The sequence below is a fragment of the Macaca mulatta genome, chromosome 6, assembly GCF_049350105.2.
Source record: "Macaca mulatta isolate MMU2019108-1 chromosome 6, T2T-MMU8v2.0, whole genome shotgun sequence".
NCBI classification, from domain to species: Eukaryota; Metazoa; Chordata; class Mammalia; order Primates; family Cercopithecidae; genus Macaca; species Macaca mulatta.
In genome coordinates, this window is record NC_133411.1 from 146912956 (window position 1) to 146929169 (window position 16214).

The window sequence follows — 16214 nt, forward strand, 5'->3', positions numbered from 1 at the left end:
GGAATATAGCACAATCTAACATTGAATTGAAATACGTTTGGTACTCAACATGTGTCACTGTGGTTCCCTCAAAATTTTGAAATATGCCATGGTTGTACTCATGTAAGTTCCTTGCCAAGTCTCAGGGTGCCTCGACACACAATTTGGGAAACAGGGACATGCACTGTTTCATTTCATCCTCATGACAGACCTGCATTGTAGGTAGTACACCAATTTTTTTTTTTTTTTTTTTGAGACAGAGTTTCATTCTTGTTGCCCAGGCTGGAGTGCAAGGGCACAATCTTAGCTCACTACAAACTCCGCCTCCCAGATTCAAGCGATTCTCCTGCCTCAGCCTCCCAAGTAGCTGGAATTACAGGCATGTGCCATCATGCCCAGCTAATTTTGTATTTTTAGTAGAGATGGGGTTTCTCCATGTTGGTCAGGCTGGTCTTGAACTCCCGATCTCGGGTGATCTGCCCGCCTTGGCCTCCCAAAGTGCTGGGATTATAGGTGTGAGCCACCATGCCCGGCAAGTACTACACCAATTTTATAGATCTGGGAATTCAGGCTGAGACCAGTGAAATAACTGTCACAGTTCACATACCTAGTAAGAGCTGGCACTGGATGTAAACTCAGGTCTGCCTGACTCAGCACCCGCATGCTCCTTTTGGTAGCCATGCAACTTCTTACACCACTTTTTCAGGATGTTAGACTCACAGAGTGTCAAAGCTGGAAGGGATCTCGGGGATGATCTAGTCCCAGCAATCTGGTTTGACAGAATAAAAAAAAAAAAAAAAAGATGCGTGAGAAGGGAAATTATTTGACCAAGACATGCAACTGTTTAAAGGCAGAGCTGAGCCTGGGCCTCCAGACTCCTGGTCTAGATCGCTTTCCCTTCTACCAGGCTGATTCCCTATTAAATGAGAATAAGAGGAGACAGAAAGTGTTCCCCCGAAGTTTCTGCTCCTTAGATGTTTTTGTGTTAGGGTTCATGTGGTTCTCAGAGGCAAATGATAGCTGTCCTCGAAGATCAGAGGCTGTCCTCGAAGATCAGAGGCTGTCCTCGAAGATCAGAGGCTGTCCTCAAAGATCAGAGGCTGTCCTCGGCACAACGGGTGACTCTGCTGTCCTCCCTGTAGCATCTTCCACTTGGAACCAGCTCTCTCCAAACCAACCACATTCCCACTACTGTTCTTGAGCATCTTGTCTCCATCAGGTAAAGCCCTTTCCCGTCCTGAGTCCTCTCTCCTTTTAACCTTTACCCACTAGTCCAAGGCAGGGTGTTTAAAACACCTAGGAGAGGTCAGGTGCGGTGGCTCATGCCTGTAATCCCAGCACTTTGGGAGGCCAAGGCGGGTGGATCACCTGAGGTCAGGAGTTTGAGACCAACCTGGCCAACAAGGCAAAACCCTGTCTCTACTAAAAATACAAAAATTAGCCAGGCATGGTGTCGGGCACCTGTAATCCCAGCTACTCGGGAGGCTGAGGCAGGAGAATCACTTGAACCGGGGAGGCAGAGGTTGCAGCAAGCCAAGGGTACACCACTGCACTCCAGGCTGGGCAACAGAGTGAAATTCTGTCTCAAAAAAAATAAATAAAATAAACACCTAGGAGAATGATAGCTATTCTTCTCATTGGTCTTCCTTGCGATACTGTTGCAATAAGGAATCATTTATGCAATAAGTATATCCACATTTTCAACATCACTGAGAACAAGCAAACTGTCAACACATTAGGCCATGCAAAGCTACATACGAAATTTCTTTTTTTTTTTTTGAGACAGAGTCATGCTCTGTCACCCAGGCTGGAGTGCAGTGGCACAATCTTGGCTCACTGCAACCTCCACCTCCTGGGTTCAAGCAATTCTCGTGCCTCAGCTTCCTGAGTAGCTGGGATTATAGGCACACGCCACCTCGGCCTCCCAAAGTGCCAGGATTACAGGTGTGAGCCACCACGCCCAGATTCTACATCTGAAATTTCAAAAAGAATTTCATAGTTACAAGTTCTCATGAGAACAGTAGCCCCCAGAAAACACCTTCCTTGGTTCCAGGTTTACACTGAAGTTGTTTTGTTTTGTTTTGTTTTTTGTTTTTTTTTTGTTTTGTTTTGTTTCATTTCACAACACAGATTCTAGGATACACTGAAGTATTAAGAAAAATCAGGCCGGGCTCAGTGGCTCATGCCTGTAATCTCAGCACTTTGGGAGGCTGAGGCAGGTGGATCACCAGAAGTCAGGCATTCAAGACCACCCTGGCCAACGTGGCAAAACCCCGTCTCTACTAAAAATACAAAAATTAGCCGGGCGTACTGGCCAGGGCCTGTAATCCCAGCTACTCGGGAGGCCGAGGCAGGAGAATCACTTGAACCCAGAAGGCGGGGAGGTTGCAGTGAGCCAAGATCGTGCCACTACGCTTCAGCTTGGGCAGCAGAGCGAGTCTCCATCTCAAAAAAAAAAAAAAAAGAAAAGAAAAGAAAAATCAGCTTCAGGCTAGATGCAGTGGCTCACACCTGTAATCCCAGCACTTTGGGAGGCTGAGGTGGGAGGATCACTTGAACTCAGGAGCAACATTGTGAGAACTCATCTTTACTAAAAATAAAAAATAAAAAATTAGCCAGGTACAGTGGATCATGCCTGTAGTCCTAGCTACTCAGGAGGCTGAGGTGGGAGTATTGCTTGAGCCCAGGGGATGGAGGCTGCAGTAAACCTGATCACACCACTGCACTCCAGCCTGGAGTGCAGAACAAGACCCTGTCCCCTCAACCAAGGAAAAAAAAAATCAACACGTAAGAAAGGAGACATAGGATAGCAGATTTTCCCATCCTACCACTCACTTGGCAGCAATAAAAGAACTAGAGAAAATAGAAAATATAAAATGTCTTCCTTTTCTTTCTGGTGGTGATATGTGTTCAGAACGGGAAGCTCTGGATTCAATTTTTTTTGTCAGTGCAAACATAAAACTATTTCCTGGCCAAGAATTAATCCTTCCCCTTTTGCTACTCTAGAATATATTCTGCTACTCTAGAATACATCTCACACGATTCTTAAAGAGGCCTACATTGAAACCAAGAGCTGAAAGCACTTATTCAACAGTGGATGGCAGGCTGGGCATGGTGGCTCACACCTGTAATCCCAGCGCTTTGGGAGGCTAAGGTGGGCAGATCACTTGAGGCCAGGAATTCAAGACCAGCCTGGCCAACATGGTAAAACCCTGTATCTACTAAAAATACAAAAATTAGCCAGGCATGGTGGCAGGCACCTATAGTCCCAGCTACTTGGGAGGCTGAGGCATGAGAATCACTTAAGCCCTGGAGGCGGAGGTTGCAGTGAGCCGAGATAGCACCATGATGTCAGGATCTGGAAGATGGAGAGGAGGAGGAGGAGGTGGAGGAGCAGAATATTCAAATAATGCTTACTGAACATGTGCTATATGTCAGGCCAGGCACTGTGTTGAGGGCTTTCCATTTGTTATTTATTTTATTTGAATTTATGTTAAAAATAATTTATGTAACAATATATGCACAGAAAACAGAATGTGTGTTTATGTATACATGTGTGTATATATATATAGAGAGAGAGAGGAAGTTACAAATAGTTATACAGCAAACATTCATATTTCAAAACAAACTCAGATCACAAAACAAAACATTGCCAGCACCTCAGAAGCTCCTGCCCCATTACAGTCCACACCTCCTTTTTAGAGGTTAACTGTATCCTGACTTTTAAATCACTTTTTCATTTTTCTTTATAATTTCACTATTGATATAAACACTCTATGGCTGAAACAGGAGACACCTTCCCTCCAGGGCCCTCCAGCCTCCGTTTCAGGCTCCCTGCTGCTGTCAGGGCTGCTGCTCACACTTCCCTGCGACCTTCCTGGCAGATCCTCTGCTTTCTGGATCCCTTGCTCAATTACTTCTTGAGAAACAGGGCATGGAAAGTAAAAAGAAAAAGAAGTCAAAACTGCATCTCTGAAATGTCTTTATTGTATCCTCACATTGATTGATAGTTTGGCTCAGAATAGAACTCTAGGTTAGAAATCACTTTCCATGGGAATTTTGAAGGCATTTCTCTATTGCCTTTTAGCTTCCAAAGGTGCTTGTGAGAATTCTGATGTCATTCTTATTCCTGTCCGTTTGTGCATGCTCTGTTTATCCCCTCTGGAGGTTTTCAGGATCGGTTCTTTCTTCCTGGTTCTGGAGCTTCGGAGTGATGGCGGCTGTGCTGCACTACCCATCCCCCTTTGGGAACACGGGACTTATTCCCCCAGCTTCTGTAAAGGCTGCTGTAACCCGCAGCTGGCAACCCTCTTTAGAGAATGCCTTGGCTGGAGAAGACTTCCAGAGCCAGCAGCATCCAGCTACCAGCAGCATGCAGACATGAAGGCCCAGCTCCCTCACCTCAACTGGCAATAACTCTGAGGGGTCCTCCTTGCTCTAGAGCTCCCCCTGGGAGGCGGGCTGCGATCCCTCACTGGGCCTGCATCACAGCCCAACTTTTTCCTCTGCTCAGACCTGTTCCCATCCCCTTTCTTACACACGTGATTGTCCCAAGGGCACTTTCTTATAAATGTCCTGCCTGCTGCTCTCCAGCTTGAGTCTGCCTCCCGGAGAATCCAACCTGCAACTTACAACGTGCCTTGCTGGGGTCTTGTTTGTGTGCATCATGTGGGCAACCACTAGGCTTCGTACTATTGCTAACGTTTACCTCCACTGTGAGTGTGGTGGCATTATGTCCATTTCATTAGATATAGAAACTGAGGCTATCAAAGAGAATAACTGGCATAACAAGGTCACACAGTAAGTAGCTGAAATAGGATTTGAAACAAGTTCTCTCTTACTACAAAACAAGTACAGTGTTCATTTCTGGAGTGGCAATGGGAGTTCTGACCACACATCGAGTCCCAGGCTTCCCGAGGAAGGGAAGAAGAGCAGGCAGCAGAATAAGTAAAAACACAGGAGTCAAGGCCACAGCACGAACACAGTTCTCCACATTCTCTCAGTGCAAGCCACTTTGTTCCCAGCAGAGGAAACGGCTGCTGCTGCAATGGATGTTGTCCCTTCAGATACCATGGCATCCACTGAAATGCAAGCTGAGTTTACTACATGAGAAGTTCAGAAAAACATTGGGACAGGAGCAACTGGGTAAGAAAAGAAAGAAAGAATGAACGAAAGAAAGAAAGAGAGAGAGAGAAAGAAAAGAAAGAAAGAAAGAAAGAAAGAAAGAAAGAAAGAAAGAAAGAAAGAAAGAAAGGAGGGAGGGAAGGAGGGAGGGAGGGAGGGAGAGAAGGAAGGAAGGAAGGAAAAAGAGAAAAAAGAGAGAAAAGAGAAAAGGAAAGGAAAGAAAAAAGAAAAGAAAAGAAAAGGATACTCACCGGGCGTGGTGGCTCAGGCCTGTAATCCTAGCACTTTAAGAGGCCGAGGAGGGTGGATCATCTGAGGTCAGGAGACAGAGACCAGCCTGGCCAACATAGTGAAACGCTGTCTCTATAAAATACAAAAATTAGCTGGGCATAGTGGCGTGCACCTACAATCCCAGCTACTCGTGAGGCTGAAGCAGGAGAATCACTTGAACCTGGGAGGCGGCAGTTGCAGTGAGCGAAGACAGGCCACTGCACTACAGCCTGGGTGACAAGAGCAAAACTCTGTCTCAAAAAGAAAAAGAAAAAGAAAAGAAAGAAAGAAAAGAAAAAGATAAAATACAGAAGCAGAGGTTCTGTCTAGAGCTTTTATCTTCTGACAAATATTTGATATGTAATTTTATTGTCAGCAAAGCTCATGGGATATTGGAAAGATTCCTTCTCTGTGGGTCTCCAATTTTCCTTTATAAAAATAAAAATGTTAGATAAATCCTATGGGCTTTAAAAACATCACAAATAATGACATATTGCATTGAACCTCTATTCCCAAGTCACAGACCTTTTTTTTTTTTTTTTTTTTTTGAGACAAGGTCTTGCTCTGTCACCCAGGCTGGAGTGCAGTGGCATGATCTAGGTTGCTCACTGCAACCTCTGCCTCCTGGGTTCAAATGATTCTCATGTCTCAGCCTCCCAAGGAGCAGGAATTACAGGCATGCACCACCACACCCAGCTAATTTTTGTATTTTTAGTAGAGACGGGGTTTCACCGTGTTGACCAGGCTGGTTTCAAACTGCTGACCTCAAGTGATCTACCTGCCTTGGCCTCCCAAAATGCGAGGATTACAGTCATAAGCCACCACACCTGACCCAAAAACTTCTTATATGAGCAATTTAGAAGGGAGTAAAGACATCGCTTCTCGACCTTTTGGCTAAGGTCAAGTGTAGAAGGGAGCAAAGATCACCTGGTGACCATCCAGCAGGCTATCCCGTGGCAAAACTCCTTATCTGGGGAATTTAGAGGTAATCAAACTTCCCTAGTACCTAAAGTCAACATCTGATTCTAGGTCTCTTCCAACATGTATAAGTAATTAAAATTTCTATACATTTCTGGAACGCCATGCTGAAACTAATTTGACAACCCTAAGCTCCCACCTTAAGGTCCATAAATGCCCCAAATCCACCATGCATGCTCAGTCCTCTCGCTGAGGCACCACGCTACACCCTTTTGCAGCGTTCTTCCTTTCTAATGAACTTTCCCTTTTCAAACCTATACTGTTCTTTACTAACCCGCGAGTCAACCACTTCCAGTGGCAGAGCTCTGGAACCTCGCCTGACAATCTGCATTTTACAGAGAAAGACACAGACACACAGAAACGTTAAATCATTAATGAAACAGAGCTGAGACGTGAAGCTAGGCAGTCTCGCTTCAGATTCACTCTGGGAAAGTGCAATGGAACAACTTTCCAAATTTGTTGGTTTTGATATTCTTGCCAAAAGATGGAGGCCTTATAAAACTGGCAAAAAAGCACACTTTTGGAACAGTGTGTACTTAGGATTTGCAACAGAGAGAAACATTTTCTATTTGATGTTAATAGAAATCAAGAGATGGAAATCCTTCCTCTGGAATCCAAGTAAAATTCTTTTTTTTTTTCCTTTTTTTTTTGGAGACTGAGTCTCGCTTTGTCGCCTAGGCTGGAGTCAGTGGCGCAATCTCGGCTCACTGCAACCTCCTTCTCCCAGGTTCAAGCGATTCTCCTGCCTCAGCCTCCCAGATAGCTGGGACTACAGGTGCTTGCCACCATGCCCGGCTAATTTTTGTATTTTTTAGTAGAGACAGGGTTTCGCCATGTTGGTCAGGCTGATCTCCAACTCCTGACCTCAGGTGATCCGCCCACTTCGCCCTCCCAAAGTGCTGGGATTACAGGTGTGAGCCACCAGGCCTGGCACAAGTAAAATTCTAAATAGAAATGATAACCACGTATCATTCCAATATGACTGTATAATTAAATGGATATAATGCCAGCTGGGAGCATTGTGAAATTTTTTTTTCTACATTTCTTATTTTTGGTTTACATACTCCTTGAAACAATCTGACAACTAGGAATAATCATCTTCACTCTATTTTGTAGTGACAACTAATGATTATAATACACTGTTTGCTGGTATTAACTACGTCACTCACAGGAATCAGTAACAGCGGAGGGTCTGTATGGGAAAATGTGCAGGCCCCTGAACCTTCAGGTGCATCCCCTGGTGATGAGATTGGTTCTGCCCACGCTCATGGCAAGTTCCTTGAGGGCTTCTGGATGTTAGGGCAGCCAGGGCAAATTTCCATTTGGAAGTACCCTTAGTTATCATATTGTCCAGGTATACTACTTTACAACTGAGGAGGAAACTCAGGCTGTGAAGGGAAGGGAGTCAATGGCAGATGCAAAGCTAAAGACCAGCCTCCTGATGGGGTGACAGCCATCCCAGTTTGCCTGGAACACAGGACTTTGTCCAGGGGAAAACAGGATGAGCTGGTCACTCTGCCTGTTGGCTCTGGTTGTTCAGTGCTCTTTTAAATGTCTCCAGGGAGTTGCATGGTCCCAGGTTTGGGAAGAACCTTTGTTTCCCATGACTTTCAAAATTTACACTTAAGAAGCTTCATAAATTTGCACATCATCCTTATGCAGGGTTATGCTAATCTCTATATCATTTCAGTTTTAGTATATGCACTGTCACAACAAGCACTCCTTACAGGATTATTAAGTGTGCCTACTGCCCATTTCCCTGCATCCCCTCTCTCTTGTTTTCTCCAGGAAAGCTGAGTTTGCAGGGGAAGGCAGGGTGATAATCACTTAGGAGTTAAGAGGGAATGTCCTCAGTTCTAGAAAACCAAGAACTCCTGCTTCCGTTTCTGAATATGCTGAAAACGATATCCAGAGAGTGAAGCAGTATCCCTCACATCACATGGAAGGTCAGAGCTGGCCTCTGAGGTGGACAGCTCCTAAAAAGAGGTGATTTCAGGGATGGCCCTGACTGCCCCTCTACACCAAACCCCTCTTCTTCCTACTGACTCAAGCCAATGATTCCATCATCAGAGTTTCATTCCTGCAGCTTAAATCAAACAAAGGCTATACTTTTATTAAATGTAAATTATCTGAGAAAAGATTAAGAAGTTTTCCATCTCTCTGAATGAATGACTTTCTCAGAAACTCTGACCACTTCCCTCCCTCTGCAGTGCATTCATTCTAGTCTGGGGTTCATAGCTGAGGCTCACAGAGTGTTGGAGACCTAGCTCTTCAACACTCTGCATTTCCTCTGCATACCCCCCTTCCATGTCATCCGCAGGCTGAGGACATCTCTCCATCCGCTCCCATCAGAGAGCCACATGAGTGCAGTGTCTCACAGGGTAGTGTCTAAACTCCTCTGCTTACTCAGGAAGACCTTCTATTGCCTGATTTGCTAAATGATATGCTCTGGAGGGCAGGGTGCTGGTCAGCCGGTTAATAGATGTATTCCCAGCATCTAACCTGGTGCCTGGTACCTGGTACTTAAAATATATTTTTTTTGGCCGGGCGTGGTGGCTGGTACCTGTAATCTCAGTACTCTGGGAGGCTGAGGTGGACAGATCACTTGAGGTCAGGTGTTCAAGATCAGCCTGGCCAACATGGTGAAACCCTGTCTCTACTAAAAATACAAAAATGAGTTGGGTGCGATGGCGGGTGCCTGTAATCCCAGCTACTTGGGAGGCTGAGGCAGGAGAATCACTTGAACCCAGGAGGCAGAGGTTGCAGTGAGTCAAGACCATGCCATTGCACTCCAGTCAACAAGAGCAAAACTCCATCCCAAATAATAATAATAATAATAAATAATAATGATATTGTTATCTTTTTTATTTTCATTTTTCTAATGATTAGTGACATTGAACATCTTTTCATATGCTTGTTGGTCATTTGTACATCACCTTTGGAGAGATGTCTAGTCAAGTCCTTGCCCATTTTTAAATTGTATTATTTGTTTTTTGTTGTTGTTGTTGAGCTAGAGGAGTAATTCCTCTATTATATAAACTGTTCTAGATCATAGAAGAAAATTGAAAATGTACCTTTCAGTTTATGGGACTAGCAAAATCCTTTTACTAAAACCTGACAAAACTAGTTTGAAGAGGAAAAAAAGCATAGACCAATCTCACTTGTGAGTAAGAAGCATAAAACCTAAATCGGATATTAGCAAAGAGAATCTAAAAATATATTAAAGGAAAAACACACGATCCATTAGGGTTTAGCTCAAGATTCAAAGATTTTTCAATCTTAGGAAATGTATTAATTCATTACATTGCTGGCATTAATGGCAATAACCAGCTAGAAAATCAATCAGAAATAAAGGTTCTTTATATGAAAAAGACTATAAAGGTTTTCTGAAAGACATAGAAAAACAATCTGAGGCCGGGCGCGGTGGCTCAAGCCTGTAATCCCAGCACTTTGGGAGGCCGAGATGGGCGGATCACGAGGTCAGGAGATCGAGACCAACCTGGCTAACACGGTGAAACCCTGTCTGTACTAAAAAATACAAAAAATTAGCCGGGCGTGGTGGCGGGCGCCTGTAGTCCCAGTCACTTAGGAGGCTGAGGCAGGAGAATAGCGTAAACCCGGGAGGCAGAGGTTGCAGTGAGCTGAGATCTGGCCATTGCACTCCAGCTCGGGCGACAGAGCAAGACTCCGTCTCAAAAAAAACAAAAAAAAAAAAAAACAAAAAAAAAAACAATCTGAATAAAGGGAAAGCCTACTGTGCTACTGGATGGAAAGATTAAATGGTATAAAAACGTCAATTTTCTCCTCAAATTTATCAATAAATTTAGAATAATTACAATTATAATCTCAATGATTTTTATTTGACAATTTGATTATAAAGTTTTTCTAAAAGATATAAATGTATTATACAAGAAAATTCTTGAAAAGAATAAGGAGGAGGCACTTGTTTTATTAAATATTAAAATATGCTATGACAAAAAAGCAAAAAAAATGCTATGATTACATAGTAATAACATGTGAATTATTATTGTTTTTATTTTTTTGTTTTTGAGATAGAGTCTCACTCTGTCATCCAGCCACTGGAGTGCTCAGTCTCGGCTCACAGCAACCTCTGCCACCTGGGTTCAAGCGATTCTCCTGCCTCAGCCTCCCAAGTAGCTGGGATTACAGATGCCTGCCACCACGCCTGGCTAGTTTTTGTAATTTTAGTAGAGACAGGGTTCACCATCTTGGCCAGGCTGCTCTTGAACTCCTGACCTTGTAATCCACTCACCTCAGCCTCCCAAAGTGCTGGGATTACAGGCGTGAGCCACCGCACCCGGCCTATTATTGTTATTGTTGTTTTTTTTTTGAAAGAGAGTCTCACTCTGTTGCCCTGGTTGGAGTGCAGTGGCACGATCTCTGCTCACTGCAACCTCCACCTCCCAAGTTCAACGATTCTCATGCCTCAGCCTCCCAAGTAGCTGTGATTACAGGCATGCACACCCCCAGCATGCCTGGCTAACTTTTTGCGTTTTTAGTAGAAACAGGGTTTCACCATGTTGGCTAGGCCGGTCTCGAACTCCAGGCCTCAAGTGATCCACCCACCTCAACTTTCCGAAGTCTTGGGATTATAAGTGCTGGGTGAGCCACCGAGCCCAGCAAAAGTGTATTATTAGCAAAAGAAAAGACAAAGATATATGAAATAGAATAGCAATTCCGTGGCTAAATCTATGGATGTATGGGAATTTAGTAGGTGGCCTTTCTCATTTAAAAAAATTTTTTTTAATTCTTTTTTTTTTTTTTTAATAGAGATGAGGCACAGTGGCTCACACCTATAATCCCAGCACCTTGGGAGGCCGAGACAGGCAGATCATGAGGTCAGGAGTTCGAGACCAGCCTGGCCAACATGGTGAAACCCCATCTCTACTAAAAATACAAAAACTAGTTGGTCGTGGTGGTACGTGTCTGTAATCCCAGCTACTCAGGAGGCTGAGGCAGGAGAATGGCTTGAACTCAGGAGGCGAAGGTTGCAGTAAGCTGAAACTGTGCCACTGCACTCCAGCCTGAGTGACAAAGCAAGACTCCATCTCAAAAAAAAAAGTAACAAACCTGCACGTTATGCACATGTACCCTAGAACTTAAAGTATAATAATAATAATAATAAAAGAAAAAAAAAGTAGACATGAGGTCTCATTATGTTGACCAGGCTGGTCTCGAACTCCTGGCCTCAAGCGATCCTCCCAGCTCCACCTCTTAAAGCACTGGGATTACAGGTGTGAGCAACCATGCCCGGTCTGTAGGTAGCATTTCAAATCAGTGGGGAAATTATAAATTATTTAATAAATTGAGTGGCAATTGCCTGCCTATATGAGGTACGGGGGATAGATGAAAGGCAAGCCCCATATAATATACAAAAGTTAGTTACATATATAAAAGGTCTATAATTAGAAAATAAAATCACAACAAAAGAAAAAGAAAATACAGAACATTTTTATCATATTTAAATGAGGCAGTTTGTTCTATTAATTACTCAAAACCTAGAATACTTAAAGGAATAAGTTGACCAAAACAGAAAAAAAAAATTTAATTTCTTTTTTTTTTTTTTTTTTTTTTTTTTTTTGAGACGGAGTCTCGCTCTGTCGCCCAGGCTGGAGTGCAGTGGCCGGATCTCAGCTCACTGCAAGCTCCGCCTCCTGGGTTCACGCCATTCTCCTGCCTCAGCCTCCCGAGTAGCTGGGACTACAGGCGCCCGCCACCTCGCCTGGCTAATTTTTTGTATTTTTTAGTAGAGACGGGGTTTCACCGTGTTACCCAGCATGGTCTCGATCTCCTGACCTTGTGATCCGCCCATCTCGGCCTCCCAAAGTGCTGGGATTACAGGCTTGAGCCACCGCGCCCGGCCAAAAATTTAATTTCTTTAGGGAAAAAGACAACATATTCAAAATTAAAAGTTGGGCTGGATACAGTGACTCATGACTGTAATACCAGCACTTTGGGAGTCTGAGGCAGGAGGATCACTTAAACTCAGGAATTTGAGATCAGCGTTGGCAACATAGTGAGACCCTATATCTAAAAATCAGGCAGGTGTGGCCAGGTGCCGTGGCTCAAGCCTGTAATCCCAGCACTTTGGGAGGCCGAGGTGGGCAGATCACGAGGTCAGGAGATCGAGACCATCCTGGCTAACATGGTGAAACCCCATCTCTATTAAAAATACAAAAAAAAAAAAAAAAAAAAATTAGCCGGGCGTGGTGTCGGGCACCTGTAGTCCCAGTTACTCGGGAGGCTGAGGCAGGAGAATGGCGTGAACCCGGGGAGGCAGAGCTTGCAGTGAGCCGAGATTGCGCCACTGCACTCCAGCCTAGTCGACAGAGCAAGACTCCGTCTCAAAAAAAAATTAGCCGGGTGTAGTGGCATATGCCTATAATCCCACCAACTTGGGAGGTTAAAGTGGGAAGATTCCTTGAGCCCATGAGCTCGAGGCTACAGTGAGCTATGATCACACCACTGCACTCCAGCCAAGGTGACAGAGCATGACTCTGCCTCCAAAAAAAGAAAAAAAAAGGCAAACAACAAAAAGGAAAACAATTTTTGCAACATATTATATGTTAATAATTGGATTCCATAAATCTGTAAGAAAAATGAGTGCAAAATAGAAGTAGTCAAAAAAAGTGTCCAGAATCATTTCATAGAATAAGAAATCTAAACAGATAATTAACATGTAAAAAGGTGCTCCACCTCACTAATAATAAAAAATACAAGTTAAAATGAAATATTTTGGCAGGGCATGGTGGCTCATGCCTGTAATCCCAGCACTTTGGGAGGCTGAGGTAGGCAGATCACGAGGTCAGGAGATAGAGACCATCCTGACTAACACGGTGAAACCCCATCTCTACTAAAAATACAAAAAAAAATTAGCCAAGTGTGGTGGTGGGCGCCTGTAGTCCCAGCTACTCAGGAGGCTGAGGCAGGAGAATGGCATGAACCTGGGAGTCGGAGCTTACAGTAAGCCGAGATCGCGCCACTGCACTCCAGCCTGGGCAACAGAGCAAGACTGTCTCCAAAAAATAAAACAATAAAAAAGAAAGAAAGAAAGAAAGATTTTTCACCTATTGAGTTATAGACTCAATAGGTCTATAACTCAATAGGTTATAAAAGACCTCTCTGGCAAAACTAACTAACCCTAGAAAAAAGACTTAAAGATACTGATGCTTGGGATTCCCCAGTGAATTAGCTAGGAGCTATCTTATCTCTCTGGAGTGAAGCACACTATTCAACAAGCCCCATCCAGATACAAAAAGCTTTTAGCCCCTCATTGTTAAGCATGAATGGACAGCCAAGCATCACTAGACTTTTGAGAAAAGGCTCTAAGATTATAGATAAAAAGGAATTTGGAAGAAGAAATAAAACAGGAAACAAAAGTTTTGAAAATTGTGTCCTTACAGATTTAAGAGAAGATATTGCAATCATGAAACAAGAACAGAGTATGATAAAAAAGAAATATTCAGGCCAGGTAAGGTGGTTCACACCTGTAATCCCAGTACTTTGGGAGGCCAAGGCAGGCAGATCACCTGAGGTCAGGAGTTCGAGAGCAGCCTGGGCAACATGGCGAAACCCCGTCTCTACTAAAAATACAAAAACTAGCCAGGTGTGGTGGTGCAGGCCTGTAATCCCAGCTACTTGGGAGGCTGAGGCAGGAGAATCGCTTGAACCCACGAGGCAGAAGTTGCAGTGCACCACCACATTCCAGCCTGGGCGACAGAATGAGACTCCGTCTCAAAAAAAAAAGAAAGGAATATTCAGAGAGTAAGGGAAAAGGCTTAGGTACTGAGTATTTGATACAGAAATTTTTAGAATTTCAACATAATGGTGGGAAGATAAAATTGAGGCACTCTCCTAAACAATACAACAAAAGAATGGAAAACAGGAAATAAAAGATAAGAAAATGAGAAAATTAGTGCAGGAGATCCAATATCCCTTCCCCCTTTCACATCCAGAAATAATTGTAGAAAAAGAGAACATAGGCCGGGCGCGGTGGCTCACACCTGTAATCCCAGCACTTTGGGAGGCCGAGGCGGGCGGATCACAAGGTCAGGAGATCGAGACCACGGTGAAACCCCGTCTCTACTAAAAATACAAAAAATTAACCGGGCGCGGTTGTGGGCGCCTGTAGTCCCAGCTACTCGGGAGGCTGAGGCAGGAGAATGGCGTGAACCCGGGAGGCGGAGCTTGCAGTGAGCTGAGATCGCGCCACTGCACTCCAGCCTGGGCTGGGCGACAGAGCGAGACTCCGTCTCAAAAAAAAAAAAAAAGAAAAAGAGAACATAGAAAATTAAGGCCAGCCATGGTGGCTCATGCCTGTAATCTCAGCACTTTGAGAGGCCAAGGCGGGTGGATCACTTGAGGTCAGGAGTTCAAGACGAGCTAGGCCAACATGGTAAAACCCCGTCTCTACTAAAAATACAAAAAATTAGCCGAGCATGGTGGCAGGGTCCTGTAATCCCAGCTACTCAAGAGGCTGAGGCACAAGAATTGCTGGAACCCGGGAGGTGGAGGTTGCAGTGAGCCAAGATCGTGCCACTGCACTCCAGCCTGAGTGACAGAGCAAGACCCCATCTCAAATAATAAAATATATTAATATGTATATAGCTTGGCACACTGGTGCATACCTGGAGTCCTAGCTATTCAGAAGGCTGAGGTGAGAAGATTGCTTGAGCCCAGGAGTTTGAAGCCAGCCTGAGCAACATAGCAAGACCCCATCTTTAAAAAGAAAAAAAAATACATATGTATATATAAACATTTATATATGCAGAGAAAAAAAAATCCACACTAGGCCGGGCGCGGTGGCTCAAGCCTGTAATCCCAGCACTTTGGGAGGCCGAGACGGGCGGATCACGAGGTCAGGAGATCGAGACCATCCTGGCTGACACGGTGAAACCCCGTCTCTACTAAAAAAATACAAAAAACTAGCCGGGCGAGGTGGCGGGCGCCTGTGGTCCCAGCTACTCGGGAGGCTGAGGCAGGAGAATGGCGGGAACCCGGGAGGCGGAGCTTGCAGTGAGCTGAGGTCCGGCCACTGCACTCCAGCCTGGGCGACAGAGCGAGACTCCGTCTCAAAAAAAAAAAAATTCCACACTAAACTGTACATAATTATTACTTACAGGGAGTTGGATGTCAGAGAGTCCTATTTTTTACGTTACATATTTCCATGTTTTATTTAATTTTTTTTGGTAACAAGCATGAATTACATGCTTTTTTTTTTTTCTCAAGACAGAGTCTTGCTCTGTCACCCAGGCTGGAGTGCACTGGTATGATCTTGGCTCACTGCAACCTCTGCCTCCTCAGTTCAAGCAATTCTCCTGCCTCAGCCTTCTGAGTAGCTGGGATTACAGGTGGGCGCCACCACGCCTGGCTAATTTTTTGTATTTTTAGTAAAGACAGGGTTTCATCATGTTGGCCAGGCTGGTCTCGAACTCCTGACCTCATGTTCCTCCTGCCTCAGCCTCCCAAAGTGCTGGGATTACAGGGCTGAGCCACCGTGCCTGGCCTATGCTTTTTTTAAAAGCATATTTTTTGTGTGTGCATATTCAAATATCTGTTGCTTGGTTGATTGACAACTTTTTCAATTATATCTTACATCCATAAGCATAGTACAAGTTTTTCTTTTTTTTTTTTCTTTTTTTTTTTTTTTTTTTTTGAGACGGAGTCTGGCTCTGTCGCCCGGGCTGGAGTGCAGTGGCCGGATCTCAGCTCACTGCAAGCTCCGCCCCCCGGGTTTACGCCATTCTCCTGCCTCAGCCTCCCGAGTAGCTGGGACTACAGGCGCCCGCCACCTCGCCCGGCTAGTTTTTTGTATTTTTTAGTAGAGACGGGGTTTCACCGTG

The 16214-nt window shown here is 44.4% G+C and overlaps 1 non-coding gene across 1 annotated transcript; it reads right to left on the bottom strand.

Annotated features, from left to right (window-relative positions):
* Nucleotides 1-7968: 7968 nt before the first annotated feature.
* LOC114679119 (U6 spliceosomal RNA) lies at nucleotides 7969-8071 on the bottom strand. The gene has a single exon (XR_003730799.1). It is a non-coding gene; the product is annotated as a U6 spliceosomal RNA (small nuclear RNA).
* Nucleotides 8072-16214: the final 8143 nt, after the last annotated feature.